The following is a 27,319-nucleotide window of genomic DNA, read 5'->3' on the forward strand; positions in this document are numbered from 1 at the left end:
GAGGTCTGTCAGAGATTGGTCTCAATTTGATGGAGGTATTGGTGATGGTGTATGCCCTAGCACTAGTACTAAGCGGTCTTGTGGGGGGATCCAAATTTTAATTTTGTCGTGGACAACAATTCTTTGGAGGAAGGTGAATTATGTGAAGTGCAAGAGAATGAAGGTTGGGTGGGCGAGGGGAGAGATTTGTGCAGGTTAGGGAGGGGGGCAACATTTTGTTCTCAATCGTTGCAGAAGTCAAGAGCGGACCTGACAACTACAGAGAAGTTACAACGGCGTAAGCAGAACGTCATTCAAGAGTTTCAAAACAGAGCGGAGCAAATTCCGAGAGGTAGGCAACAATGGTGGTCTGCATGGGATTCTACTTGTCATAATTTAGGCAAACGGGTGGGGGACGACTTAAGGGAACAGGACAAGCAGGTAAGGGCAGGGGTTCGGAAGAACAGTAAGTTGCATGATACATTGGTTGAAGCCCACATTGCTGAAGGGGGGGGATGATGAGGCAGTGCAACAGGATAAGCACCAGTTAGTTCAAAATTCGACAGTTGTTGAGGTGAGTACAAGGACACGTCTTCCATACATGGGTGTGGCAATGCCTTTAGGTATGCATTTATCATTAAAAACGAAACAAAGAATTTGGGACCATGAATATGTAGACGTTTTTAAGTTGTTGCATAGAGCTGTGCAAGCCAAAGAGGGGTCGAAGGAAGAGGAGTGGGAGTTAGCGAGGCGTCCTAGGGTCCCCCGCAATATTGAGAATTGGACATCAGCGTTTCTCATATTTGTCAGCATATACACTGAAAAATACCCTGAGAAGGCGGTTTCCCTTTTTAAATACATGGATGTGGTGCGGAAAGCGCAGACGCATTTTGGGGGCTATGTATGGCTAAATTATGAAGAGGAATTTCGAGCAAGAATGAGTTTATTCCCAGAAAAACCTTGAGGGGACATAGATGTAGAATTGTGGCTACAATGGATGTCATCGGGAAATCCGCCAGCGACAACGCATACTGCTAGCGGTCTACCAGTTGTTTATCGGCCGTTTCTGCCGCGTCCCGCTCAGCCAGGGGCGGGTACTGCAGGGAGAGGTCAGATGCAGGGTTTGGAACATGTTGGAATTTTAACAGAGGTTATTGCAGCCGGCCAGTCTGCCGTTTTAGACATGAATGTTCCCAATGTGGAGGCCGTCACTCTGTTACCCAGGGTGTTGCAGTGTTATCAGGGGTGGTGGGACAACGAATGCCAGAAGCAAGCCCGGGTGTGAGAGGAAGGGGGACCCCATTCCCAATTGTTCAAAAAGGCGGCTACGCCAATTAAGTTAGACGCTATGATAGCATGGTTGGTAATTTACCCAGACTGGAATGCAGCGAACAAATTGAATTGGGGATTCTTGGAAGGTTTTCAGATCAGTTATCAGGGTCCTAGAGTACGGCGCTGGGCTGAAAATCTAAAGTCAGCAAAAGAATTTCCTGACATAGTGAGAAAGAAATTAGCTGAGGAAGTGTCATTGGGCAGAGTAGCAGGCCCTTTTGAGATGTGCCCTGTGTCTAACCTGATTGTGTCACCTTTGGGAGTTATTCCTAAGAAGTCAGCTGGTGAGTTTAGAATGATCCAGCATTTGTCATGGCCGGAGGGCCAATCAGTCAACGATTTCATTTCTCCCATGGATACAACCGTTTCATACACGTCAGTTGATAAGGCTCTGAAAATTGTCAATCATTTGGGAAAAGGCGCAGAATTGGCCAAGTACGATATTCAATCGGCTTTTAGGTTATTACCGATACACCCGTCAGACTTTGAGTTGTTGGGTATGTTTTTTGATGGATTTTACTATGTAGACAGAATGCTTCCCATGGGTTGTGCGGCGTCATGTGCGCTATTCGAGAATTTTAGCACCTTTTTAAATTGAGTGTTTGCACAGACGTGTCAGCAGGGTGACGCATGTCACTATTTGGACGATTTTTTTTTCAATGGCAAAGGGAGGACACAGGACTGTCAGGTGGCATTTGATACATTTCAGAAATTGGCAGAGGATTTGGGTGTGCCCTTAGCGCCGGAAAAGACAGTAGGTCCTACTACAAGGTTAACTTTTCTTGGCATTGAGATTGACACAGTTGAAATGCTAGCAAAGTTGCCGCAAGACAAATTGCAAGAGATTAAGGAATGTGTGACAAATGCATTAGGACAAGCAAAGTTGGATCTTAGACAGATTCAGCGTTTACTAGGTTACCTGAACTTTGCATGCAGAGTCATTAGAGCAGGCCGTACCTTTTGTAGAACTTTAGGCATGGCTATGTCAGGGGCCTGGCTACCTCATCATAGGGTGCGCATTTCTAGACAAGTAAAGGAAGATTTGAAGGTTTGGTTGACATTTTTGCAGGATTTTAACGGGGTCCCATTGCATTTCATTGAGGAGCAATTGGTGTGGCAGGTACAATTGTATTCAGATGCAGCGGGCTCCAAAGGTTTTGGCATCTTTTGGGACGGCAGATGGTGTGCCGAGCACTGGCCGGAGAATTGGATTACACAAGGGAGGAGTATAGCCTTTTTAGAACTGTTTCCCCTTATTGCTGCTTTCATGGTATGGGGCATAGAATTTCAGAACAGGTCCGTCCTTTTTCATGTAGATAATATGGCTGTAGTGAATCTAATCAACCATCAAAAAGCTAGGGATTTGAGGGTTTTACGACTGCTCAGGGAATTTATGCTGATCAGTTTGAGGTTGAACATTGTATTTAAAGCAAAACACATCCCTGGGGTCAATAACTGCATTGCTGACGCCCTGTCTCGTTTCAATTGGCAGCGTTTTAGTGCTTTGGCGCCAGGGGCAGAGGCCAGCAAAACCCCCATCCCAGACAAAATTTGGGCCCTAGGGGATTGATAATTACTCAACTGATAGAGGACTCTTTGGCCAAGACTACCAAGAGGAATTACAGACAAGCATGGGCGGATTTCATCAGTTATGTGCAGCATTTTCATACCAGTAGCAACACACAAGTATTAGTTCCCATTATTTTGGATTTTCTTTTCTTTTTGTCTAACAAAAGTTTATTGCCTAACACAATAAGAGGTAAATTATCTGGGGTTTCGTTTTATAGCCGTTGGCATTGGGGCATTGATCCAGTTGACAGCTTTCTGGTCACAAGGATTTGAAGGGTTTGAGTAAAGAGACGAGAATAGTACCCAGGCCCCGGGCCCCCATTACTTTTCACTTGTTACAAAAGGTTTTATCTGCTTTACCAGATTGTTGTTACATTACACAAGAAGTGGCTTCATTTAGACTTTGCATGATTTGGTTATTTTTGGAGCATTTAGAGTTTCGGAATAGTTGGGAGTAAGGGTTAAAGAGGGTCTCAGTTCAGAGGATGTGGTATTAGAACGCAATAGGATCCGTATATGGTTAAAACGCTCCAAGACGGGCAGAGTTGTTTGGGTTTTTCTGAGTAAAAGTGGTTTTATAAGTTGTTGCCCAGTATTAGAGTGGGAGGAATTTCAATTGCTCATGAACTTTAAGGGAGGGGATGTTTTTGTTCATAAGTCTGGTGTCCACATATCAAGCTCCCATTTGTTGGCGGTCTTAAGGAAGGCCTTGCTGATTATTGGGGAAAACCCTGCAGCATACGGAACGCCATCCTTTAGGATAGGAGCAGCCACATAGGCGGCGAGGTTGGGCTTGGGATGGGAGGCCATCAAAAAAATAGGTAGATGGAAGTCAGGATGCTGTGCCTGTTATGTGCGCAAATGATGGCTTGATTACTGTTTTTTGTAGTTTTGCTAATTGTTTTTCTATATAGGTGATATTCGTGGTGTAGCTGGGAAAAAGCAAATCTGGATTGTCGGGCATTCATTTGTCAAATGGGCAGCCATCCTTGCTGAGCGGCAAATTTATTGACGGAGCCTCCGCATTCCCAGTGACGGACATGAGATACAATGGTGCGGGAAAGGTGGTATGAGATGGGACGAGCTATTCCCTACTATGGCCATGATGAGGTATGAGAGAGGTTTGCCAGCAGTGTTAGCAATCCACCTTGGCGAAAATGACTTGGTGCCCCTGTCCGGCTTAACATTAATAAAAAGGATGCAACTAGATTTAGCAGTTTTAAAAGATAATTGGTTAGGCACTTGCATAGTGTAGACTGAATTCATCTACAGACAGCACTGGAGGAACGCTAGGGATCATTCTGCAATGGACAAGGCTCAGAGAAAATTGAACAGGGCTATGAGGGTTTTTTGCGTGGGAATGGATATAATTACCTTTGCCATGAACACATTAATAGCAGAGAGGGCCACCTGTTTAGGAAGGATGGGGTACACTTGAAGGATTTGGGTTTAGCATATTATTTGCTTGAGTTGAGAGAATTTTTAGCAAAAGAACTTCAAGTGAATTTATGGTGCACAGGAAGGGATTAATAAAATTGAACTACGACATGGGTGGGGTCCAGGAAAACTCTTCGGTTTTCCTGGGTGGCGCTTATATTGGGGTGGATAAGTCTGGAGTGGGCTTGCCCACCTTGAATTTTGAGCAAAAGGAAGTTTGAAAGGAGTAAAGGTAACAAATGAAGAGAAATGAAACACAAGGTTTGGAAGGAATGTGATAACATACTATTGAGGGTTTCGATCTGAAAATGCTCATATTTTATACGCAGGAAAATATTAAAGGTTTTGGCACGTTTTACTAAATTGTTGATGTATAAACACAATTGCCTGAATTTTGGAATTACCTGATCTAAAATAAAGGTGGCCTCTTCTGCTATTTGATAAACATGTGTTTGGTCTGGTTGTTTTGGGGCGATGGGGGCCCCAGGGGGAGCAGAGCGCGAGCGGTCTTCCCCTGGGGTCTTTCGCCCGATGGATCAGACCGGGCACAGGATAGGGCAGCTAGGAGAAGATAGAGGCGCGCGCTGTGTGACGTCACAGTGCGTGCCGAGGGAGGTCGTGAGGCAGCAGCTGAGTGGCGGGAGGCGTTTTTATGTTTTCGTAAGTCCCACCCTCCCATCCCTAAAAAAATTTTAAAAAATTAAAAAATAACTACATTTTTTTTAATATATATATATATATATATACACTAGCAGCCCGCCCCGACGTGGTCCGGGGGCAATGAGGCTTCTGGGCCAACCGCCCGCCCAGGCCCCCGCCCGCCCCAGCCCCCGCCCTAGCCGGTACTAATGCCACTGAGCTTTATCATTGACTTCAAAGAGCACAGCTAGGAAAAAACATTGCCACTGTTTGCAGCAAATCTAAGCCGACAGGATAAAGCGGGGAAAAAAGCACGCGCAGCTCGCGGGTCGCTCTGACGCAGTGTCCTGGAATGGCGGGTCGGGGCTGCAGTTTGCGCCTCAATCGCCCCACATGCCTATTCACTTGTGTTGTTTGAAGCCGCCGTTCTTCAGGGCCAACCTCCCGCCCCCCTCCTTCTCCCGCCCCGACATTTTACGTGTCCCTTTGCCTTACCTGAGCCGCCGCTCCTCCCCGCGCTCCTGACTTCACCGCCGCTCCTTGCCGCTCGTCACCGCTCCTCCCCGCCTGTCTGCCGCTCCTCCCCGCCTGGCCGCTCCTCCCCGCCTGTCCGCCGCTCCTCCCCGTGCTCATGTCCGCCGCTCCTCCTCGTCATCACGCTCGTCGTGGCCAGCGCTATGTCGCGGCCGGCGCTACTTCCAGGGGACTACTTTTTTTTTTTAAGTTACATTTTTAAATTTACATTAAATTTTTATTTTATATAGCCTATGTCCATCTGCACACCCTGTCAATTTCAACGATGTATCGGGTGTGTGGATTGGCACTGTGGTTCCCGAGTTTACCTGGCTCAAAGGTTTGTGTTCTCTCTTTATAATAGTAGTATAGATATATATTAAAAAAAAATTGTTGTTGGAAATGCACGTCGTTTGTCACTTTTAGATAGGTAGCTCCCAGGCTTAAGAAAAGTAGAGGCGCTTATATTGGGGTGGGTAAGTCTGGAGCGGGCTTGCCCACCTTGAATTTTGGACCGTTGCAGTGTTAGCACATACAATGACAGCTGATGAGGTTGAAGCTGCTCTGGAAGGGAGTGGAATAGTGGTGTTGGGCGAATCAGCTGAGGCCCTGTGGGGTGCTGGTGATGGGTCCATGGGCCAGGGAAACAGGGAATAAAGAGTGAAGATAAAAAGTGAAGATAAAAAAGAGAAAGATAAAAAATGGCAAAGGGACAACTCGACATAAATGAATATAAAAATTACAACAGCAAATCTCGATATAGGTCAAGATATAGGTCAAGTCTGGGGGGTTGTATGTGCCAATGGTCATTGCGGTAGGATACTGACATGAAGAATACTCATACAGGGGGGACTATAGACTGTGAACTGATTATGATCTGGAGGTGCATATATCAGGGCTCATGCAGTCATGGTGTTAGTAGGTGGGTGGCTGTGCTACAGGACAACAGTGTCATAGGAAGTAGTGAAACTCGTGGTCAGAGTTGTGTCCCCTTTTCACCGCATCTAGCCTGCATATCCACTTGGCCTCCGCTCTTCTAAGTGATAATTCCCTATTGCCACTCCGGTTGCTTGATGGAATATGGTCAATACCAAGGAAGCTGAATATAATGGGTCCATTATGTGTGGTGCGGTAGTGCTCTGTCATGGAGTACCTGTCATCGTGGTTGATAAGAGCCATGCGGTGTTCTTGGATTCTGGTCTTCAGGTTGCGAACTGTGCTTCCTACATAAATGATGCCACACAGGCATTCCAGGATGTAAATGACATATTCTGTGTTGCAAGTTATGTGGTGCCTGATTTTATGTGTTTGACTTGAGTTGTAACTGAAGTCTTTGCATTTGTTCTGTCCCAGACAACAGACATTGCAGTTGGTGCATGTGAAAAAACCCTCTGGTGGGCAGGGCAACCACTTGTTGGCGCCTTTTTTCCTTGTTGTGACGTAACTGGGGCACAAGGAACTTCTTAGAGTGCACCCTCTTCTGAAAATTAGGGATGGGTGGCTGTTTATCAGAGGGCTTAGTGTTGGAATTTCGACCAGGAGGTGCCAGTGTTTCCTAAAGGCCTTGAATATCTTATCGCTGTGTGCAGTGTAGTCAGTAAAAAAGGCTATCGTGTCCTTCACCAGTTTGCTACCGTGGGCAGCTGTCCCACATGGGGGTTGTTTATGAGTGTGTCTGCCCTTGGTAATGCAAGTACTGTTTGCTCAGCCTTGTCCACAACCCTTTGTTCATAGCCTCTGGACGTGAAGCGTGTTTATTGATGTCAGCAATGTTCTTCCTGAAACTCCCTTCCTCGCTACATGTGGGCCGTGCCCGTACCATTTCCCCATACAAAATATTGGTGATTACTGATTTAGCATGTGCACTGCCTATGTGTAATATGCTGTTGCAGGAGGTGGGTGTGCGGTACAGTGAACTATGTACTACTCCATCCTTGGCAAAAAAGTGGATGTCAAGGAATTCAAAGTGTGCTGGGTGATGTTGCATGGTGAGCTGGACATTGAAAGGGTTGTCATTCAGGTGGTGCAAGTAGTCATGCAAGAGTGCTTTGGAACCAGACCAAATACACATAATGTTGTCTATGTACCTCCCTCAGTAAACGATGTGTTGGGTCCAGGGGGAGGCACGTCTGGCCCATGCATGCTCTTTCTCGTACCAGCCCATGAAGAGCTTGGCGTACGAAGGCGCAAATCTAGGACCCATGGCGGCCCCCTGCAGTTGGTGGTACCACTTCTTGTTGTGTATGAAGAAGATGTTGGTGAGGATTAACTCTATCATCTCCATGATCATGTTATTGTAAGCATAGTGGTCTGTCCCTTCGGTATCGAGGTAGTGGCATGTGGAATGCATGCCGTAGTGTTTGTCAAGGCATGTGTATAGTCCTACCACATCCAGTGTCACAAACCTAAGTTCCTCAGCCCATGTAAATCCATCTAACTTCACCAGGATGCTGGAACGTTAGTCACATGTTTCTGGAGTGTAAGGTCAACAAACTCGGACAGTCTTTCTGTGGGGGAACCCACCCCAGAGATGATGAGTCGACCTGGTGGGAAAGGCCCCCCTTGTGCACCTTGGGCAGGATGTAAATGCATGGGAACCGTGCATTGTTGACTTGTAGGTATCTGTACTCCTGGTCAGTGAGTAAGCACTCCTCTTTCCATTCAGAGAATCTGGTGTTAATGGTGGTCTGTAAGGTGTTGGTTGGGTTGTGTGTGATGGGTTTGTAGCAAAGAGGGTTGTTCAATTGATGTGCGATTTCCCCCATGTATTCCTGCAGGCTCATGACAACCACATTGCCCCCCTTATCTGCCTCTCTAATGACAAGATTGGGATCATCTTGTAGTCTCTGGAGTGCCTACCTCTCCTCACGGTGCAGGTTTGGGATTGGGTGTGGGGTGTATTTGTCATGGACCTCCAGTTTCCTGAGTTCCTGTGTGATGAGTTCCCCAAATTTTCAATATTAGCATGGAAACCCCCTGGGGGGACGAACTTATATTTGCACCTAAGGCCAGGGTCTCTGTTGTAACTCTCTTGAATTTTCAAGTCATCCAGAACGGTCTGTATATCAGGTGTTTCATCATGTTCGATAGACATGAGTGTTTGTACCCCCCATATGTCCCCAATAGTGCGGTCAGTGGGTACCGTGGGTGCAACATTGATGACAGGTCTAATCGCTTGCTGTGCAAAGAATTCCTTTAAATTCAGTGTTCTAAGAAAATTGTACAAATCAACTAAGTCCCCATATTGTGTGGGGCAGAATCCTAGTCCCATCTTTAAAACATTGCATTCATGTTTATCAAGAGGCCTGCTGGAAAGGTTTATGATCTGTAACTCCGAGTTTTGTTATGCCGGGCGTTGTGGCCCGCTATCTCCCCCCATGGTGGATGCTTCAGGCTGCTCAGTGGTGGAGGTGGCTACTTGTTCTTTTTGGGACAGAGGGACATTGGATGACTGTCTATTTTACCTCCCTGTCCTCCCGCCTCTTCTTGTCTTCTTGTGTTACTTTTTGCCTGTCTCTCCCCATATGTAATCTTTCCAATTCCCTTTGAAGTTGGATGTGCCCTCTTCTAAAGGGATAGGGGGTTGTGCTGTACTTGATGCTGTACTTTCACTTGAGGCTAGTGAGCTGCTGCTAACAGATTTGGTTTCTAGGCTTTCTTCCCTGCCTCTTTTCCTATCATCGCTGTTTGTGGGGTTATCATATTTTTGGGCAAAGGTGTAAATTCTGCCGTCTCTATAGTCCCGGTCGTCCTTTCTAATTTTTCCCATTTTGTTGGTCCCTGAGGTATTGTTGGTGTCCTTCAATGACCTTATTCAGTATGGCGTAGTTTTTCTCAACTAGGTCCTGACAATTCATGGCTGCTATCTGTTTTTCGATCTCCTCTATTTCTGCCTGCAATTTCCAGCCTTTCTCACTAGCATGCTGTAGCAGGATTCTCATCATGGTGAAGGATGATTCTTTGAGATTATGTTCCGATTCGTCCAAGAGGCCCCCACTCAGGTCATCAAATGTTGGGAAAATGAGGATCCTGAGGCCTCTTGGGATTTTGTCATTGTCCATGTATTGCTGGAGGGTCATGCCGTCCCACCAGCGAGCCAGTTCTTGTTTTTCGACCTTTTTTTAATGGAAAAAGCATGATTTGAGTCCAGTATTAGGTTGTACTGTCGGTGGTGCGGCCGCCGCTGCACTGAAACCCTTCCCAAAGAGCTTTGGTGCCATTTCTTCTCGTCGGTCAATTAGTTTAGACATTTCTTGGTGGGATGGTCAGGTGTGCTGGTCAACAACGGTGGACACAGTGACCGCACTTTCCTGTGGTGTTCCCTTGTTATGTATTGCGAATAGTCAATCTGATTTGAGTGCGCACAAGGCTACTCCGGCACTTGCCGTCGTTGAGTGCCAACTGCTGTGCAGACAAACGAAGAAGTCAAATTATTGGAGCGGTGCACCACTCAGTGTTGAGACAAGTGGTAGTCAATTAATCAATGAGTCTTGTGATATTAAAGTCTTGAATTATCCTTTATTTACAAAAATTGCCAGCCAACGCGTTTCGTTCATGAGTATGAACTTCTTCAGGGCTGTAAATTATAACAAAAACACTTAAGAATGTGCACCAGTATGCATATACAAGTGTATAATACAGGATTATCCTGACACAGCTGTGAGTACGGAAATTAAACAGTTGTGTGGAGGGGGGAGATGTGGGAAGGGGGGAAATGTGGATGGCAGCGACACCTGGTAAGGGTATCTGTGAAGGAGGGGGGGTGGGCTGAAGGGTACAGGGGTAGTAGAATAAGTGTATTGTGACAACATCATGATGCCCGAGCATTTCTGAGAGGACATCCGGGGCTTATGGAAGCCACCAAAACACAATGTGCACCATAGTACTCCACATATATACATCTGTAATAACATTTCATGCCGTCCAAAAATCGAAGATTACAAATTAGAACACCAGTGCCTAAAGGAAGACGGATGTCCAATGTAAGGAGTTTGAAGTTAAGGGGGTCCCTGCGGTATTGTAGGCGAATACGACAAAGAAGGCATAATGATGTAAAACCCCAAAATACATGATGGTGCCGTGCCCACCTTTGGTGTTGTCATGGAGCAATTCCTGTTAAAATGTAAACGCCTACTATATACAAGGTGCACTGTGAATGGGAGCATGATACAGTAGGAATGCCAGTGACCTATCATGTGCAGCCCTATGTTGGAAACTAGGTTGGACCACCCATAGAGACTACATTAAAAAAAGAAAATAAGTCGTAACATGTGCATCTTGTATGCATGCAAGTACACGTACGTACCATAAGTCCACGTTCCCTGGTGAGGAAACGGAGGTGTGTGGTAGTCCGGGCTGCACAGGCCACCGTGGTAAGGGCCGGTGTGCGCTGTATCTGTTGGAAACAAGGATGCGAATGAGCGCAGGCACTGTTTGGCCGGGAGGAAGGCACGGGTGGTGGTGCGAGCGGGATGAGGAATGTTTGTGCCCGGGAGGGGGTCCTGGCACGGGTGGTGATTCATGGAGAGGTCTTGGTAACACGGGCGGGACTGGGATGTCTGTGGGGCTGGGTGCACCCTAAGAATATGTGCCACCATTAGGGGGTACTGGCTGAAAGCCAGTAAAAAGGCTATGCAGGAGGTTGGCAACCAGTTGCAGTGTCGGCGCGCGGCCAACGAGCACCAGGGGCATATCCTGTGATGTCCCCAGCATGGATGTGTCTACAAGGGAGAAGGAGGCATCTGCGCGTCGGAAGTTGAGCTGCCCCCTGTGTCGTGGTGAAACACAGGCGGTGGTGTGGTTAAAACAAAAGGAGGATGCTGGCCTATGGAGTGGTGATATTGGGCGGTGGTGTGGTGAAATGAGGCCTTTGTTAAAAAAGCCTCTGGTTCAACGCTGCAGCAGGGAGAAGGAAAGGAGGCATGGAATAAAATAAACTAAAAAAGTGGGTGGCACTGCGTGGGTGTCAGCCTCGGTCATGTCATGGGCCAATGCATCTCCCCGGCAGGTAGGGTGAATAAGCTGCCTAAGTGGGGAATTGGGAACAGGATGCTGTGCCCAAGCACTTATGCACGGTGGTCAGGAGACTGTGGACAGGGGGGTATGATGGCCTCGGTACTTCTTTGGCTCACTTTGCCACCTCAGTTCAGACCCAGCTATATGCAAATCAGTCTTGACCCTGTGCCTCCTGGGAACAGTCCTGCCCGAACTGCCAAGCCAGGTCTTCCCTGAACCGGTAACAAGCATCCTGGGTCCGGTTTCTGGGTAACACCCTCCATCATCCAGGCTTGCTTGAATCCAGTGGCAAAGTAAGCAAGGGACCCACGTCTGGGCATACCCTGCCAACTAAGGGCGAACAAAGCAAACACAAGGAGATGATGGACAGATCACTGAAACTTATCAGACCCTCACCCCCAGTCACAGATCTGGGTTGAATCCATCATCATTCTTTAGCTCACTTTGCCACCTCAGTTCAGACCCAGCTATATACAAATCAGTCTTGACCCTGTGCTTCATGAGATCAGTCCAGCCCAAACTGCCAAGCCAGATCTTCCCTGAACCAGAAACAAGCATCCAGGGACCAGTCATCAGCCAGGCTCACCCTCGGCATGCCATGCCATGAGCACATCAGCCAACATCTGCGGAATCTCCACTGGCTTCCAGTCAAGAAGAGAGTCATTTTCAAGATACTCACCCATGCCTACAAATGCCCCCACAACACAAGACCCCAATACCTCAATGAAAGAATCACCTTCCACACACTCAAAAGAAAGCTCCGCTCTACCAACCTCGACCTCGCTAAAACCCCATGCATCCGCAGAGCCAGAACAGGGGGAAAAGCCTTCTACTAGATCGCAGCCAAGGCCTGGAACGAGCTCCCTAACAACATCAGACTCACCCCCTCCCTCAACACCTCTGATTCGAGGTAGTGTGGCACTTCCCTCGCTCGTCTTGGTAAGTACGTTTGAACTTTTGTACCTGGTTGTCTCTGCGTTTAGCATTTCGTTTTGTATCGATGATGGCTCTGTGTTAGGCTGTGGTGCAGTCTCTCCCTTCTTGGTCTTACCACTGGGTTTCTGGCTGACTATCAACTGTGCTCTTATGCAGGGTCTTCACCTTCTTCAGGGCCTTATATTTGCTGGAGCTGGTCTTAAATTCCACACAGGCCAACTTCAAACTGCTTCTCATTGAAATCGGCGCACACAGGAGTTTGCTATAGCATTGTAAACTTCCAGGAAGACAAGTCTCATTTCTTCAGGGCACAGACCCTGCACTTGTAGCCAGTTGTAGCATCCTCCCAGTCTGGGAGCATGCAAATTAATACCTCACACATGCAACCTCGGATTTTACGTTTTTATTTCTCCGCATACAATCACACTCTGTTCTCTGATTATGTCATAACCATTAATAACCACACTTTAACACCTCCCAGCAAGTTACGTACTTCCTCTATTGAGTCTGCGCAGAACCACAAGGGTCCTAGCACGCATAGTCTCATGACACTATAGGTGAGCTCATTGTTTATCACAGTTTTGTATACATAGCTGCTGAGTTGCCAATGTCCTACATGAATAGTTATTCCTAGCCTTTGTTTTCTTAGAATTCTGGGACTTGTAATCCTGTTTTTTTACTGGATTAACTAAGACTACAAGTCCCAGAATTCTAAGAAAAAAACAGGACTGGCCTAACTAGTCACACATGGATCTGGGAAACTTGTCAGCTATTTATAGCGCAAACATTGTCTATGGGCCTTTCAGCACTTTATTAGAGGACAGGTTCAACGCTCACGAGCAAAGATATAAGCAAAATAAGAAAATAACACAAAATCAACAGGATGTGACAGAGCAAGTTTGAACTCTCATCAAGAGCAACCTCTAAGCAAAACAATGTGAAAGTATAAAATCGACAAGACAAGTCCAAAGTTTACGGATTGGCATAGTTTTAATCTAAATGGCTGTCAAGAATATGGATTCTGTAATCCTTTCTAGGGCTCGGGCCTACGTCACACTGCGTAGCAGTGTGGGCGGAGCCCAAGATTCCTTTTCTTAGGGCCTCCGAAAACTTACCTAACAAATTCCTGGCTGCTCGTGATTTTTCGTCTTTTTTTTGCCAGCTGCATTTCAATTGGCCTTCTCGTGCGTGTGTTTTTGGAAGAGAGCACGCAATAGGCCATAGGCGGTAGAGTAGCTCCGCCTATGGCATATTGCGTGCTGTCACGCGCACCAGAAGGCCATATTTCTGCAATTATAGCGGCTGTCAGGGCCCGCGGTAGTTGAAGACAGATGCTGTGCGCACGTGCACCACTCTCGAGTTTTTTTTTCTCAGCTGTGTGTGTGAGCATGCCGCCTCCCGGAAACCTTGTTGTGAGTTGGCCGCCGCATCTAAACTCGACTCAGGGCGCACTGCTCCTGGCGGCGCAATGCAGCACTTAGAAAGCCTATAACACGGAGTTAGGCGCATAACTCCTAGGACGGGTTTCCTCGCACTTCGTTCCCGTGGAGCCGTTGCTGACTGACTTAAAAGCTGACTCCAAGGCCTTTCGCGCTCTAGTGTACTTTCCTACACCGGCAGTTACACAAAGTGCACATGCGTGCACACGCACCTGTGTGGGGGAAGTCCTCCTGAGCCCTGGTGTCACGCTCTTCCCCGCACTGCTTCTGTTGAGATGTATAGCATATAATCTCCGGAGTATTGTCAGCTAAGAGCGATGCCGGAGAACTAGTGAACATGGGCCGCACATGCACACACGCACCTTCCTTTCACACTTTCACACGCAGGAGGTGATATCTCGTCACGCGCACAGGTTCAACGTGACCCCTTCACCAGGGGCTGTCGTTTTCGCATCATAGGGGCCTGTTTTGGGGACATGGGGGAGAGGGCAAGGGGCAAAAACTGTTTGCTGGGACGACAGGGACAGCAGAACTAGGCCAGGTAACCACAGCACCGGCTCTCTCCTACCTCCAGGCTTTTTAGTTTATACATATATATATATCCTTCTCCAGTGAACAGAACAAAAAGTAATAACTTTCTCTGCCGTGCCACCGTCACGGTGTTTCTCTTGCCATTGTAAGCGCTTTCCAGCTGGATCACGAGTTTCTCCTCCGTTCCCCGTGCACTAACACTCAGCATCCAGCGTGTTCCCCTCCACAAGCCGCCTCTCTGCAGAAAGGTACCACACATTTTCCTTCGCAGAAACTCTTTCCAGACACAGATGCAGACACGTCGGGATTGGCCGAGGCTGACGCTCTCCCATTGCCCGAGGGACACTATACTTTGGCAGGATCATATACTTCACGAAATGGGGAGCTTAACTTTCCAGACGGTGTTTCCGTGTTTTAATGCCCACGTTTTGAATGCATTTTCAACACACAGCCTTGTGTTCTTTTCAAAACATCGCAGTCAAACAAAAAAAAACGAGATGTAGGTGCACGTAAATAAGATCACATTCGATCACTTCAGAATCAAATTAATGGGTTTTTAGTTGTTTCACATGTTGTACCTAGTTTGTTGGGGTTATATACAACAAGGAGTTCGTAGTCGATATTGAATCCTTCCTTGGTCTCATAAAACATAGCATAAAATATACCATAACGTAAAGTAACATGAGGGAACTTGATATGAGATTAAATGGCAATGGAACAGTTTAAGTATAACCATGGCCACTGGCGCAAATCTGCGGCTGCAGCGTTTTTCTCATAATTATTGATGTTATCACCATCCATCCGTCATCTGCTGCATTATCAGTAGCTTCTAGATAAAATTAAAACTGTTTCTACCGGTTCAAAAGTTACCAAAGTGCAGTGACTAGTTGCAGCCCTTTGCAGAGGTTGAGAGGCCAACTTTCTGTTACTTTTTGCTTCACATGGGGGTTACACTGGTACTAATGAGTTGCAACCTATGCCCAGACACTTTTAACAAGTGCGAAAATGAGGGGGAAAAAATGTATTAATAGTCTCACAAAATGCAGTCAACCCTGCCACATAATGGGTTTTTAGTTGTTTCACATGTTGTACCTAGTTTGTTGGGGTTAAATACAACAAGGAGTTCGTAGTCGATATTGAATCCTTCCTTGGTCTCATAAAACATACCATAAAATATACCATAACGTAAAGTAACGTGAGGGAACTTGATATGAGATTAAATGGCAATGGAACAGTTTAAGTATAACCATGGCCACTGGCGCAAATCTGCAGCTGCAGCGTTTTTCTCATAATTATTGATGTTATCACCGTCCATCCGTCATCTGCTGCATTATCAGTAGCCTCTAGATAAAATTAAAACTGTTTCTACCGGTTCAAAAGTTACCAAAGCGCAGTGACTAGTTGCAGCCCTTTGCAGAGGTTGAGAGGCCAGCAGAACGAGAGTGAGTGCAGAGTGAGAGTGAGTGCAGAGTGTGAGTGCAGAGTGACTGCAGAGTGAGTGCAGAATAAGTGCAGAGTGAGAGTGAGTGAGAGTGAGTGCAGAGTGAGAGTGAGTGCAGAGTGTGAGTGAGTGCAGAGTGAGTGCAGAGCAAGTCCAGAATGAGTGCAGAGTGAGAGTGAGTGCAGAGTGAGTGCAGAGTGAGACTGAGTGAGACTCAGTGCAGTATGAGAGAGAGTGCAGAGTGAGTGCAGAGTGCAGAGTGAGTGCAGAATGAGTGCAGAGTGAGAGTGAGTGAGTGCAGAGTGTGAGTGAGTGCAGAGTGCATGCAAAATGAGTGCAGAGTGAGAGTGAGTGCAGAGTGAGTGTAGAGTGAGTGCAGGTGCAGAGTGAGTGCAGAGTGAATGCAGAGTGAGTGCGAGTGCAGAGTGACTGCAGAGTGAGTGTGACTGCAGAGTGAGTGTGACTGCAGAGTGACTGCAGAGTGACTGCAGAGTGAGTGTGACTGGAGAACACATAAGACCACACACACACCACAAACACACCACACGCACACACACCACACACACATACCACACACACACACAACACACACACACCACTCTCTCACCACTACACACTCACCACCACACACTCACCACCACACACTCAGCACCACACACACCACCACACACTCACCGCCACACACACAACCACACACACAACCACACACCACCAGCCGTCAGTACATGCTTTCACCATGAACAAACACCACCAGCCATCAGTGTACGCTTTCACCAGGCACAAACACCACCAGGCCTCAGTGCAGGCTTCCACCAGGCACACAACACCAAATGTCACTGCACGCTTTCACCAAACACACACACACCACCAGCCATCAGTGCACACTTTCACCAGGCACACACAACACCAGCCGTCAGTGCACGCTTTTACCAGGCGCACTCACCACCAGCCGTCAGTGCACGCTTTTACCAGGCGCACTCACAACCAGCCATCAGTGCATGCTTTCAACAGGCACACACACCACCAGCCATCTGTCCACGCGTTTACCACGCACACACACCACCAGCCGTCAGTGCACGCTTCCACCAGGCACACCCCCCCCCAGCCGGCAGTGCACGCTTCCACCAAGCACACACACCACCAGCCGTCAGTGAACAAATTCTACGGGCACACACACCAACAGCCATCAGTGCACACATCAATTGTTAACACATCCACAATAAACTATTGTACCAATCGCAGTATGGTGCACTTTACTTTTAAACGTATTCATCTAAAGCGCAGCTTGCCACCATTGATACAATTCCAATCCAACCCACATATTTCTACTACATACCACATGCATACACTCCATAACACATGGCTAAAAGACATTGCCATTTACAATGCCATTAGCTCTAACTCAAAAAAATCAGAGACCTATTGCATTTCCAATGCTTGTTTTTTCTTATTTGCACTTTTCTATAGTATGACCACAGTCGAGGGGCATTGGAGCTCTTGACATGAGCACCAGATTACATTACACACTGTCGGATTGATTTTATCAAAAACACGGGAGGTTAAGTGATTGGCCCAGAATCAAAGGACGTTGAGTCAAAACTGTGACACAAACAGTCGTATTTCCTAATTTGTGTGTGAAAGTCATACAAGGAGTAGCTTGTGTATGTTCAAGTACAGTGAGCACATTGTCTGTTGAAATGGCTTTGTGAAGTTAAAAAACAGCAGCAACAAATACTGCAAGGTGGTTCACCTGGAATCTTGCTTGGGAATACTTTTTTAAAAGTGGACTAGGGGACATTATTCAGTATCTTTGCACCAATCGTTTTAATAGTTACTTACATGTAGACCAGGACTTTCGCAACCAACCAAAAATTGGCTCGCGAGCCTCCCCACCCAACTTAGGTTCCTATTAGGATGGCGGACGGACCTGTGTCCATCCGCCACCCCAGAGGTGGAGGGACCGTCCGCAGGGGCAGCGGCGGTCCCTCCGTGCAAATTAGGATGTGACCGCCACCCTGGCGGTCACATCCTGTATGTTTAACATTGCGGCGGGTGCTGCTTGAAGCAGCACCCACCGCAATGTTAAAAATGAAAGCAGTTCATTTGCATGCACAAAGCGGCAGGCACCACGCGGTGCCTGCCGCTTCGTGCAGGCAAAAAACCCCCATGTGCACCCCCACCCCCCCTTCACCCCTGGGGGCCCGCAACGGGCCCCCAAAGAAAAGACCGTATGCCTTTCCACGGCGGAAATGCCGCCGTGGAAAGGCATAGGACCGCCGACATCCTAATATGCCTGGCGGTGTCTGATAGACACCGCCAGCCATGTTAGAGCTTTTCCGCTGCGGTCGGAAGGCGACCGCGGCGGAAAAGCTGCGGACAGAAAAAATATCCCCCAGCCATCCTAATCTGGCGGGGGGTCTTTTTCCAGTCCGCAGCGGATAATCCGCATCCTCCGGGCCGGCGGTGGCTTCCGCCAGCCCGAAGGATGGGGATTATCCGCAATCATAATCGGCCCCTTAGTCCCAACCCAGAGTTGGAGAAACACTGGTATAGTTGTTCATTGCTGGTTAATTTGGCCACATTTCCTTGCAGTTCAACCAAATGGCCATCTTCTACTTACACAGCCCAGTTCAGCTAATACGGCCTATTAGTTTAATCATTTGACACTCCTTGTACAGGCTACAAAATCTAGCTGAGTTCACTCTCCTGACATTGGTTAAAGAAATATACCATGAAAACAAGCATTCAGCAAAGCAAATGGCTTAAGATGAAAATATTTTTTAGAGTTAAGCTAGTGATAGTTTACTCTGGCCCAGGAGCCCTTGGGGACATTTCTTTGATTTTGTTAAAGTTGTGAGAGCTAACTGACTGTGAAATGCTGGGCTATTTCAAAACATGGAATCAAAATGTGTTGTCCTGGGTGTATTGTATTGTAATTGCATTTTTATAGCGCTTACTACTCCTGACGAGGCGTCGAAAGTGGTTATTTTTCTAAGTTAAAATGCGGTACCACCCTAAATGCAAATTTTTGTAAAGCTATGGATGAAAGTCGTCGTTATGGCAATCTAATTCCCCTGACGAAGGGTTCACCCGAAATGCTTTGCGTTCAACCTACTTGACTCATTCATTTCTACGATGATACTATTCTTTGAAGGAATTTGAATATGATCTCACCTATCTTGTTGAATAAATATTACTTAATTCCAACCTACTGTCCATTTGCTGAATAACATTGGATGAATCTCCTTCGGGAGTTTGGCTGTGAAATCGGGGGACGTTACCCGGTGGGATAATGCTTTCTATTTCTTTGTCTGCAGAGGAAGCATAGTTCAGCCAAACTTTCTGGGTTCAGCCATGGCCTCTGGAACTGTCCCTTTCTGCAGTGGTGGCGTTTTCACTGCACATATGGTTGTATCGCTCTTGCCACATATTCATCCATCTGCTGTAAAAATGTTCAGCTTTGAACATGACAAAACAAGCATTGGCAAAGTCAATAGGTATGGCATTGGCTGTTACCCTTTTGACTTTATCAATGTTTTTTTTTTGTTTTGACATGGTTTGTATTACATTTTATCGTTGAGGGAGCTGCAGAAAAATGCTAGCAGCACACATTGCATGGGTAAGTCTGTGACACTAACATGAACTAGTTTGTGTGTGGATGTGCTTCCATGAATGAGAATAATGCCTTCACTCGCAGTGGAGTTAGCCAATAGCTAAAGTGGGCTGTGCATGGCCACATGTGGAAGAAAAATGTAAATGACACAACAAAAGACCATTTGATGAAGAGATGGCTGCACATCCTTTATAATTAAGTATATTATATATATATAATTCTGGTAGAATCAGGGGGTCGTGATTCACGCCCTCGCTTAATGATTCCACTACCAGCAGATCAAAGTTTATATTAAAAAATGTGCTGCAAGTGGCGCAGTGATCTTACAGAAACTGTGCAACCACCAACTGGTCATTTTCAGTTATTAATATTAAACTGAAACTAATAAGCAGTGTTCAAAGTGGGCAGGATCTGAGGGGCACGACATGCTCATACTGTTTTAATGCAATAAAGTTCCCTTACTATTTTATGAAAAGGACATCTCAGGTCGAATAATTCCGATGCTTCAACTAGAGTGTATGGCAGGCAGTTTCCTGTGCTGATTAACCGAGGGAGGGGCAGACAGCTAAACAAGCCTTCTTGCCAGGGCGCCTGATTGCCTGAAAGAAATGTAAATGTATGCAACTGGTCAATCTGTAAATCTGCTTGGAAGCCGGTAGTGACCTTAATAGATGGAATCCCTTCAAGTTTCCTGATGACAGTGCTTTCAGGAGTTACCTGCTGAGCTGTGAACTGTGTGCTTTTAAAGAACAGTTATAAAACAGAACAGCACTATGTACAGTCTGGGTATTACTGAAATTTATATTTTGAAGCTATTTTTTTATCTTATACCTTTTTGTGCTTTATGTAGCTGCCTGTCTTTAATGCAAGTTTAAAATAATGACTTAAATATTCACAGTACTTTGTGTCACAGACTGGGACCTTGTATCATTAAACATACAAAGTCATTATTCTCCACTGCACCAACCAAGATTCAGTTATGTGGCTCTCTGGTTACAGAGACAAACCTCAGCAGTGCATTAACTAATAAAGGTTTCATAATGCACCATAGTGCATTTCCCACTGATTAACTTAAGCTGCATTTATTTTTCATTTAAGCTGGGCATTTTTAGGTCTCGCTCGAGACCTATTGCGGTTGAGTCGGCTGTCAAGGGACACAGACAGGGGCACGCGCGTAGATTTTACAGCGTGAACGCGCATGCCGAGCCCCCGAGCCGTGCACATCTCCAAGTCAGCCATGCCTCTCTCAGTCTCTCTCTCTCTCGCGCACACACACAGGCACACACACACACACGCGCACACACGCACACACACACACACATGCACACACGCACACACACACACCCCCACACCCCCTCCCACCTCCCACCTCCCACTCACCAGCGGGTCAGTCTCGGCACAGGCAGACTCGGAGCTCTGCGTGTCTTCGTCGGTGATCCTCAGCCTCCGTGCACGCTCACGGCGACTGCTCTCGTGCTGCGTCACCACGCTGTTTCCCGCCCGGCGATCCTCAGCTTGTTGTTTTTTCTTATGAAAAAAATGCCGCAGCTCTCATTAGTATTACTGCTTCTGTCTCCTGGTACATCGAAGCGCTCGCGTCTGTTAGCCCGCTTGGAGTGGGTGTGTGACAGAAGAAGAGACCCGCCCCTTCGTAAGTTTGTCGGGCGCTAGGCGGGGCACCTGAAGATCCCAGGTGTCTGCCATTGAGGGCTGGAGCTACTGCCGCTGTGCCGTTCACTGCCCATGCACCTAGCACTGCTGCCGGAATATCAAAATTGCCCGGAGAGTGCAAAACCAGGTGAGTGGCACCCGCTTCGCTCCTCTCGTTATACGGCTATATTAATTAGTGTATAACTTCTAAATGGTCACGCTGTAACCTGCTCTCGCGTGCTGCAAAACGTTTATGGCGACACATTGAATTTGTTACCGTTTTCAGCGCTACTTAGGTTGACCTTTGCGCGTATTTTCATGCAATGTTTTTTCTGCAGCATGTTTTGAAGCATTGATAAAAAACGCCACGGGAAGTGTGCCGTGAAAAGGCACTTTGTTGAATCGCTTAGGCAACGTTTACAAATTACACGTTTTCACGCGTTCTGATCCCTCTAACTTGTAATTGTATAGGTTGGGGGAAGTGTGACTGGACTTTTGCGAACCTTTAAAACGCTGCAGTGCAATGAGTTACTGTCTGGGGTTAATACTGGGAGGTTGACTGCAGTGGTTTTGTGGGGACAGCAACTGAAAGACCTATGTTTAGCTTGAGCTTCAACTTTTACGTTGGATCAATCAGTTGCCAGCTGTAAACTTAAAAGTGGTGAACTGCTCTTTGTTTGATTGACATGTAAACATATTTTTGTATCCTGGTGTTGCCGTGCTTATTTTTTAATTCTATGAATGGTTAGCGGAGCGCGCTCGCTTCTTATTATAGTGTTGGTTTGAAATGCAGGCGCACCGAAGCAGTTTTCTATCACTGTCCTGGCATGCCTTGAACGGTTTTCTTGTTTACATTTGTCAGTGAGCCTTCGCAGCTGGTAATGAGCTTGAGTGGGAGTGTTGCATGCTTTGCTTGTCTTAAAATCTAAAACCCTGGACCTTGTAAAGGGGCACAGAATAGTGCAGCTGGTGCTATGGCACAACAACCCATTAGTGCGTTGGGGGCTCTGCAGCCCCCCTGGTTGTGATTTAAATAGTTAGAAACCCAGGGAATTTACTTACTTGTCGGCGCCTATGAGATCCCTTGACTTTTAGAGTTTGAGAACACACTGCATTTAAGCCCAACTTCTTATAAATATAAGGCGATTGTATCCGGGAGCTGTCCAGAGGGTGGGAAAAGTATCCCTGCGATGTTTACCTACTTGGTGGCCTACCTAGCTGTTTTTGGGAACATCTCTCAAGTGATACCCTCCCTGGGCCTCTAAAAAGACGGCATCCTCAGGCAGGGATTGCCTTGAGGGAGCAGGAATGGCTTTAAGGGGCTTGAAAAAGTGGGGTGTCTCTAGAAGGTTTGGCCAAAGAAGTGTAAATTCTAAATCCTTTCTAAGAAGTGTTATTTGTGTACTTAAGGACGTGGCATTAACCACGTAAATTCATATTCTGTGCTTCACACACTAAACCACCTGAACAGTGTTTCGGTACCTCTGGACATACCACAAACATGTGCCTAAGACAAGCCAGACCTCTTTGCTTTGCCAATGTTTCTTACCAGAATCAAATACATAACAAAATAATTTTGTTGAGAATGATTAGAAGTGAAAATGTTTCAATTCTGAGTCTGGATTAACTGTTACTAAGGTCTGTGAAGATCATTACCTCTCCCAGACTGCCCCCTGCACCCCTGAGCCTCCTGCACCTCTCTTCCGCTAAAATCTTTCAATCTTTAGACACTCAGGTCCTTTTCTCCCTACATTTTTTGAAATCCTCCATAGGCATATCACACACCTGATCTTTTTCCTCTTCAACACCCACTCTTCACTCTCTCGGGCATGTAATTCCTCAGGGGTGTTTCTTCAGGAGGGGGTGTATGGTGTGAGACACTTCCAAATGCATTCTTGGCGTGGTAGTTGGGGTCAGGGGGCTCTGAGTTGGGTCAGCTAAGTCTGCTGGTTAGTCTCCTTGTGTGCCAAGAATTAAAGACGAAACAATGTCCTTCGATGTAAAACTGAGAGAGACACCGAAATATATATCTTGTGGCTACATTTCAAAACGTGAAATCAGATAACCTGGACTCAATACCGGCTTTCCAGCTTGCCCAAATTGTGTGATCCTTGGAAACATATTTCACAGAGCTTTATTATTACACATGAAAGCTCTTTCAAATACTTGAGTCCACAATGTGCACTGTGCAACAACTGTTATGAATGATTGAATAGACTACAATGTAGCTCCATGTACAGTAAGAATCTGTCCTGTTCAAGGTTTACATGACACTATAGTGACTTGCCTCTTAGTTCACTAATGACATTGTTGCACGAACGTTCATCGCATTGTGGCTCCTTGTGCTCTGTTCAGCTGAGGCCGTTGGGCTTCTTGTGAATCTCCGACCGTGACCGTCTGTGCTGCGACTTGAAAGTGAGGTGGGGCATTTTGCTCCATGTGCTAGCTACTCATAGCTGTGCCACACAGGACGCCATTTAGCTGTGCCAAAGCCTTCCATCCTCTGTTAGCCACAAAAGAACACGTACCCTATGGATAAGCGCTGGGAGGCAACTTAAAATCACCAAAGTATAAGCAGCACTGACTTCGTCATTAGGTGTGGCTTTTTTGCTGTCCTCTAAACATACAGGCACACAGCCACAAACGTTCGGGCATCCACGGACACATACCAACTATCACACCTCTCCCTTTGCATGCAGGTGTACCATATCCACTGTCGATGGGATCCCAGGTAGTTGTGCACATAAGTACCCCTGGTGCCCTGCACCTCAGCGGGGCATGGTAAAGTAAAACATGAAATGCAGATTGATGTGAAGTGGGTGGGCACATGGTGGTGCAAGTGAGATTTAAAGTGGTCTCATGGCAGGTGTGAGTAGCTAATCCAGTCAAGGATATTTGTTAGATTAAACGCACCAAAGCGAGAGGAACAAAAGGTCACGTGATAAGATAACCCACGTGCACCCGACAGACTGTGGTTCACTTCTTGTTGCTGAGAGACAACTAATGGTATTCACTTTATAGCACAGCTGCATGCTTTGAAGCAAAAGCCTGGTGGACATGTGCTAGTTTTGGTTTTACACAGAAACGGTGTTTCTAGTTTGATGACATTGCAAGTTGAGATCAGACTGTATCACAGTTTGCTTTATGCTACATTTACTGCTGCTTGCAGGCCAAAGGACACTGGTTAGGGTAGGCTAAATGCATATATCCTACAGTCTGGGGGTGTGCCTCCTGACAGCAGGGCAACTAAAAAAAAAAAACACGTTGCCGCTGAATGATACGATAAAGCATAACTGCAGCCTAGAGGCAAAGCCATGCTGGCCCTTGATTCCACTGGGCATTCCCCCAGTGGTTTGGATCCCTTGGAGGCTAGTTTTGAAAACCTAGCGCCACTGCTAGTGCCTCTGTCACCTCCTTCTGAGATTAATTGCTGAAGACACAAGAAGGCTCCTAAAGAGATAGATGTGGGAGGTAAACAGAAAGTAACCAGAAGAGGAGACGAGCGAGGTGAGAAAGAGAGCATGAGGAGAAAAAAATGAAGAGTGGCTGGGTTGAGATTTTCTGCCAGGGCTGCTTTTGGTTCCCCAGTCGGCCCCTGCCTATAGAGGTGAGCCACTGAAGGCTTGATGTGATCTCACTCACATAAATACACCTCACACAAAACCAATCTACACCACATAGCAACATTCCATATAATCACACTCCACACAATGCCACATAATTCCAATCACCAGAATTTCACTCAGTGCCACATATTTCCACAAAATCAACTCCGCACATTTCCATTCCACACTACATAATTAAACAAGAACCCATATAATACAAATCGACTACACAATTACATAACACACCACATACATACAATCCACACCACATAATTCTACATCACATACAAAATTCAACAGCACGTAACATATTTAAACTCTACTACATAACACTCCACAACACAAAATACAATATCGCATAATTACTCTCTATGACACACAATCCCACTCCACAAAATTCCAATACATAAATACCACATAGTTATTATCCACATAATTCCACTGCATACCACATACATCCACTCCACAATTTTTAAGTAAAGAAATATTAACATTTATAACACCAATAGCTCTAACTCTCGTTTTCTAAATAATTTGCCCATTACAGACAAACAAACAAACGTAAAAAAAACATCATCATTTACAGGGCCAATTGCTCTAACTTTCCCAAATGTGAGACCGAGACCCCTGCACTGAAAAGCACTTCCAATGTGGAGCCCAGACTGGGCCTCCTTTAAAAATGCAATAGGTCTAGCCTTTCATTAAGTTAAAGCCATTTGCTTTGCTATACAGTACCATTAGGAAAGCAAATGGCTTTAATTTATTCAAAGGCGAGACCTAGTGCATTTTTAGGTCGAGCCTGTCCCATTCCACAGGAATGGATAGGGGTGAATTTTAGGGTTGCATCAGGAAAGCTAAACCAGCCGGCGGATTTCCACAAGTGCATGTGATCGTGAACGTGCATCCGCCTGCTGGTTTAGCTTTCCTGATGCAACTCTAGGGATCCGCTCGGCCCCCTGCTGCACGCGCTTTCCATCCGCCTGCCTCGAGTGCGTCCACTTCAGAGCCATCTGTTGCTCGGCCTCACTTCTCCACTTCTCCTCCCCCCTAATTACATCCCTGTTCATGGCCGCGAGGCCGTGCTTCAAAGGGATCCGCAGTCCCGCTGTCATTAATCTAGGCTTTTGCTTGGAGGCAGTGATGCTAAAAGAGTGGGCGTTCCTCGGAGGAGACTCGCACCGCAGCTACACTTTGCCCAAGATCACTGGACATCGCTCCACACTGCATCCGAACGCCACTCCCAGTGCCCCAAATCGACCTCTCCACTTCAAAGGCCTGTCACCGCCTCCTGGGACCTGGCACTGCCTGCCTCAACAACACTGCACGCCAAATCCCCTCCGCAATCCGCGGCCCCCCAGCAGCCAGATAAACATTCCTACCTTACAAATACAAGCGCCACCCCTGTACCGAACCCTCCCGCACTCCCTCTGCTGTACGAACTTCCACACCATTCACCCATGCAAACCCGCACCCAAACTCAACCCCTCCCTCCCCCGTCTTCGTGCATTAAATTACCCTGTAGTACATCCCCTGCCTCCCCAGCTGGGCACATATCCGTGGGCCGAGCCTGGCAAAAACATCCATCCTCTTGTGAATAGCGCCAAAACTGCTGATCTGTGTTTCCCAGCACCACACATACCTGACCCGCATTGATAACACTCTCCCCACCACACTCCAAAAACCACCTCCCTACCACACTCCAAAAACCACCCGATCGTGCCTACTCGTGCAACCACCTCCCTCTCACATAACATCCATTCGGGTTCCCATGCAAAACATACTATCTGCAATGTAGATCGCAGGAAGACTGGGCTTTGAACCTCCATCCAATGACATAAGCTGCTCTCCTAACCCTCTCATCATACGGTTTGGAGCCAAAATCGCAATCACTTCTTGGGCAGAGGACAGACACCCTTCCCCCTCACCCCACCATAGCCACACTCCCACAACATGAAACAGTCTTCCAGCGACATACTCGTTTGTGATAAGGCCACCAGAATTTCGAATTGCCTCAATAGCTAGTCTTCCCCTGCCCACTCTTAAGGAGCTTTACTGTCGCCTACGATGATGATTACAGAACGCATGTTGAAAGTGTGTCTCAGCCTTTGCTTATTTCAGCACCTGGCAACAAATCCTAAAGCCTGAAAGTGAAGGCAAGTGGCTTCGGCACATCAGCTCTCCACGCAGAACTCGTGCATGCTGACTATGCACATCTTTGTATTCCTGTGTGAAAACACAGATAAGAAGCTTGAGAAGGGCTCGTGGTTTATTGTATCAGGCCAGTGGCAGGAGAACCTACGGCTGTAAATCCTTTGCGTGCGCACCACTTGCAGGACGCCCCCTCGCCCTGTAACCAGACCTGTGGATGCCTCTTGTCCAGCTGCTCAAACCAGTGCCCCCTTGCCCCCCGCGCACCTCTCTCTGGATACGTCTGCCTTCATGAGCCCCCTTGTGTCATACCCGGAGAAAGCCCCCCACCCCCTCCTCCTCAGTCCTTGCTATTCCGAGGAATACAAACACTTTGCCCAAGATCACCGGACATCGCTCCACACTGCATCCGAACGCCACTCCCAGTGCCCCAAATCGACCTCTCCACCTCAAAGGCCTGTCGCCGCCTCCT

The sequence above is a fragment of the Lissotriton helveticus genome, chromosome 5_1 (genome assembly GCF_964261635.1).
Source record: "Lissotriton helveticus chromosome 5_1, aLisHel1.1, whole genome shotgun sequence".
Classification (NCBI taxonomy): domain Eukaryota; kingdom Metazoa; phylum Chordata; class Amphibia; order Caudata; family Salamandridae; genus Lissotriton; species Lissotriton helveticus.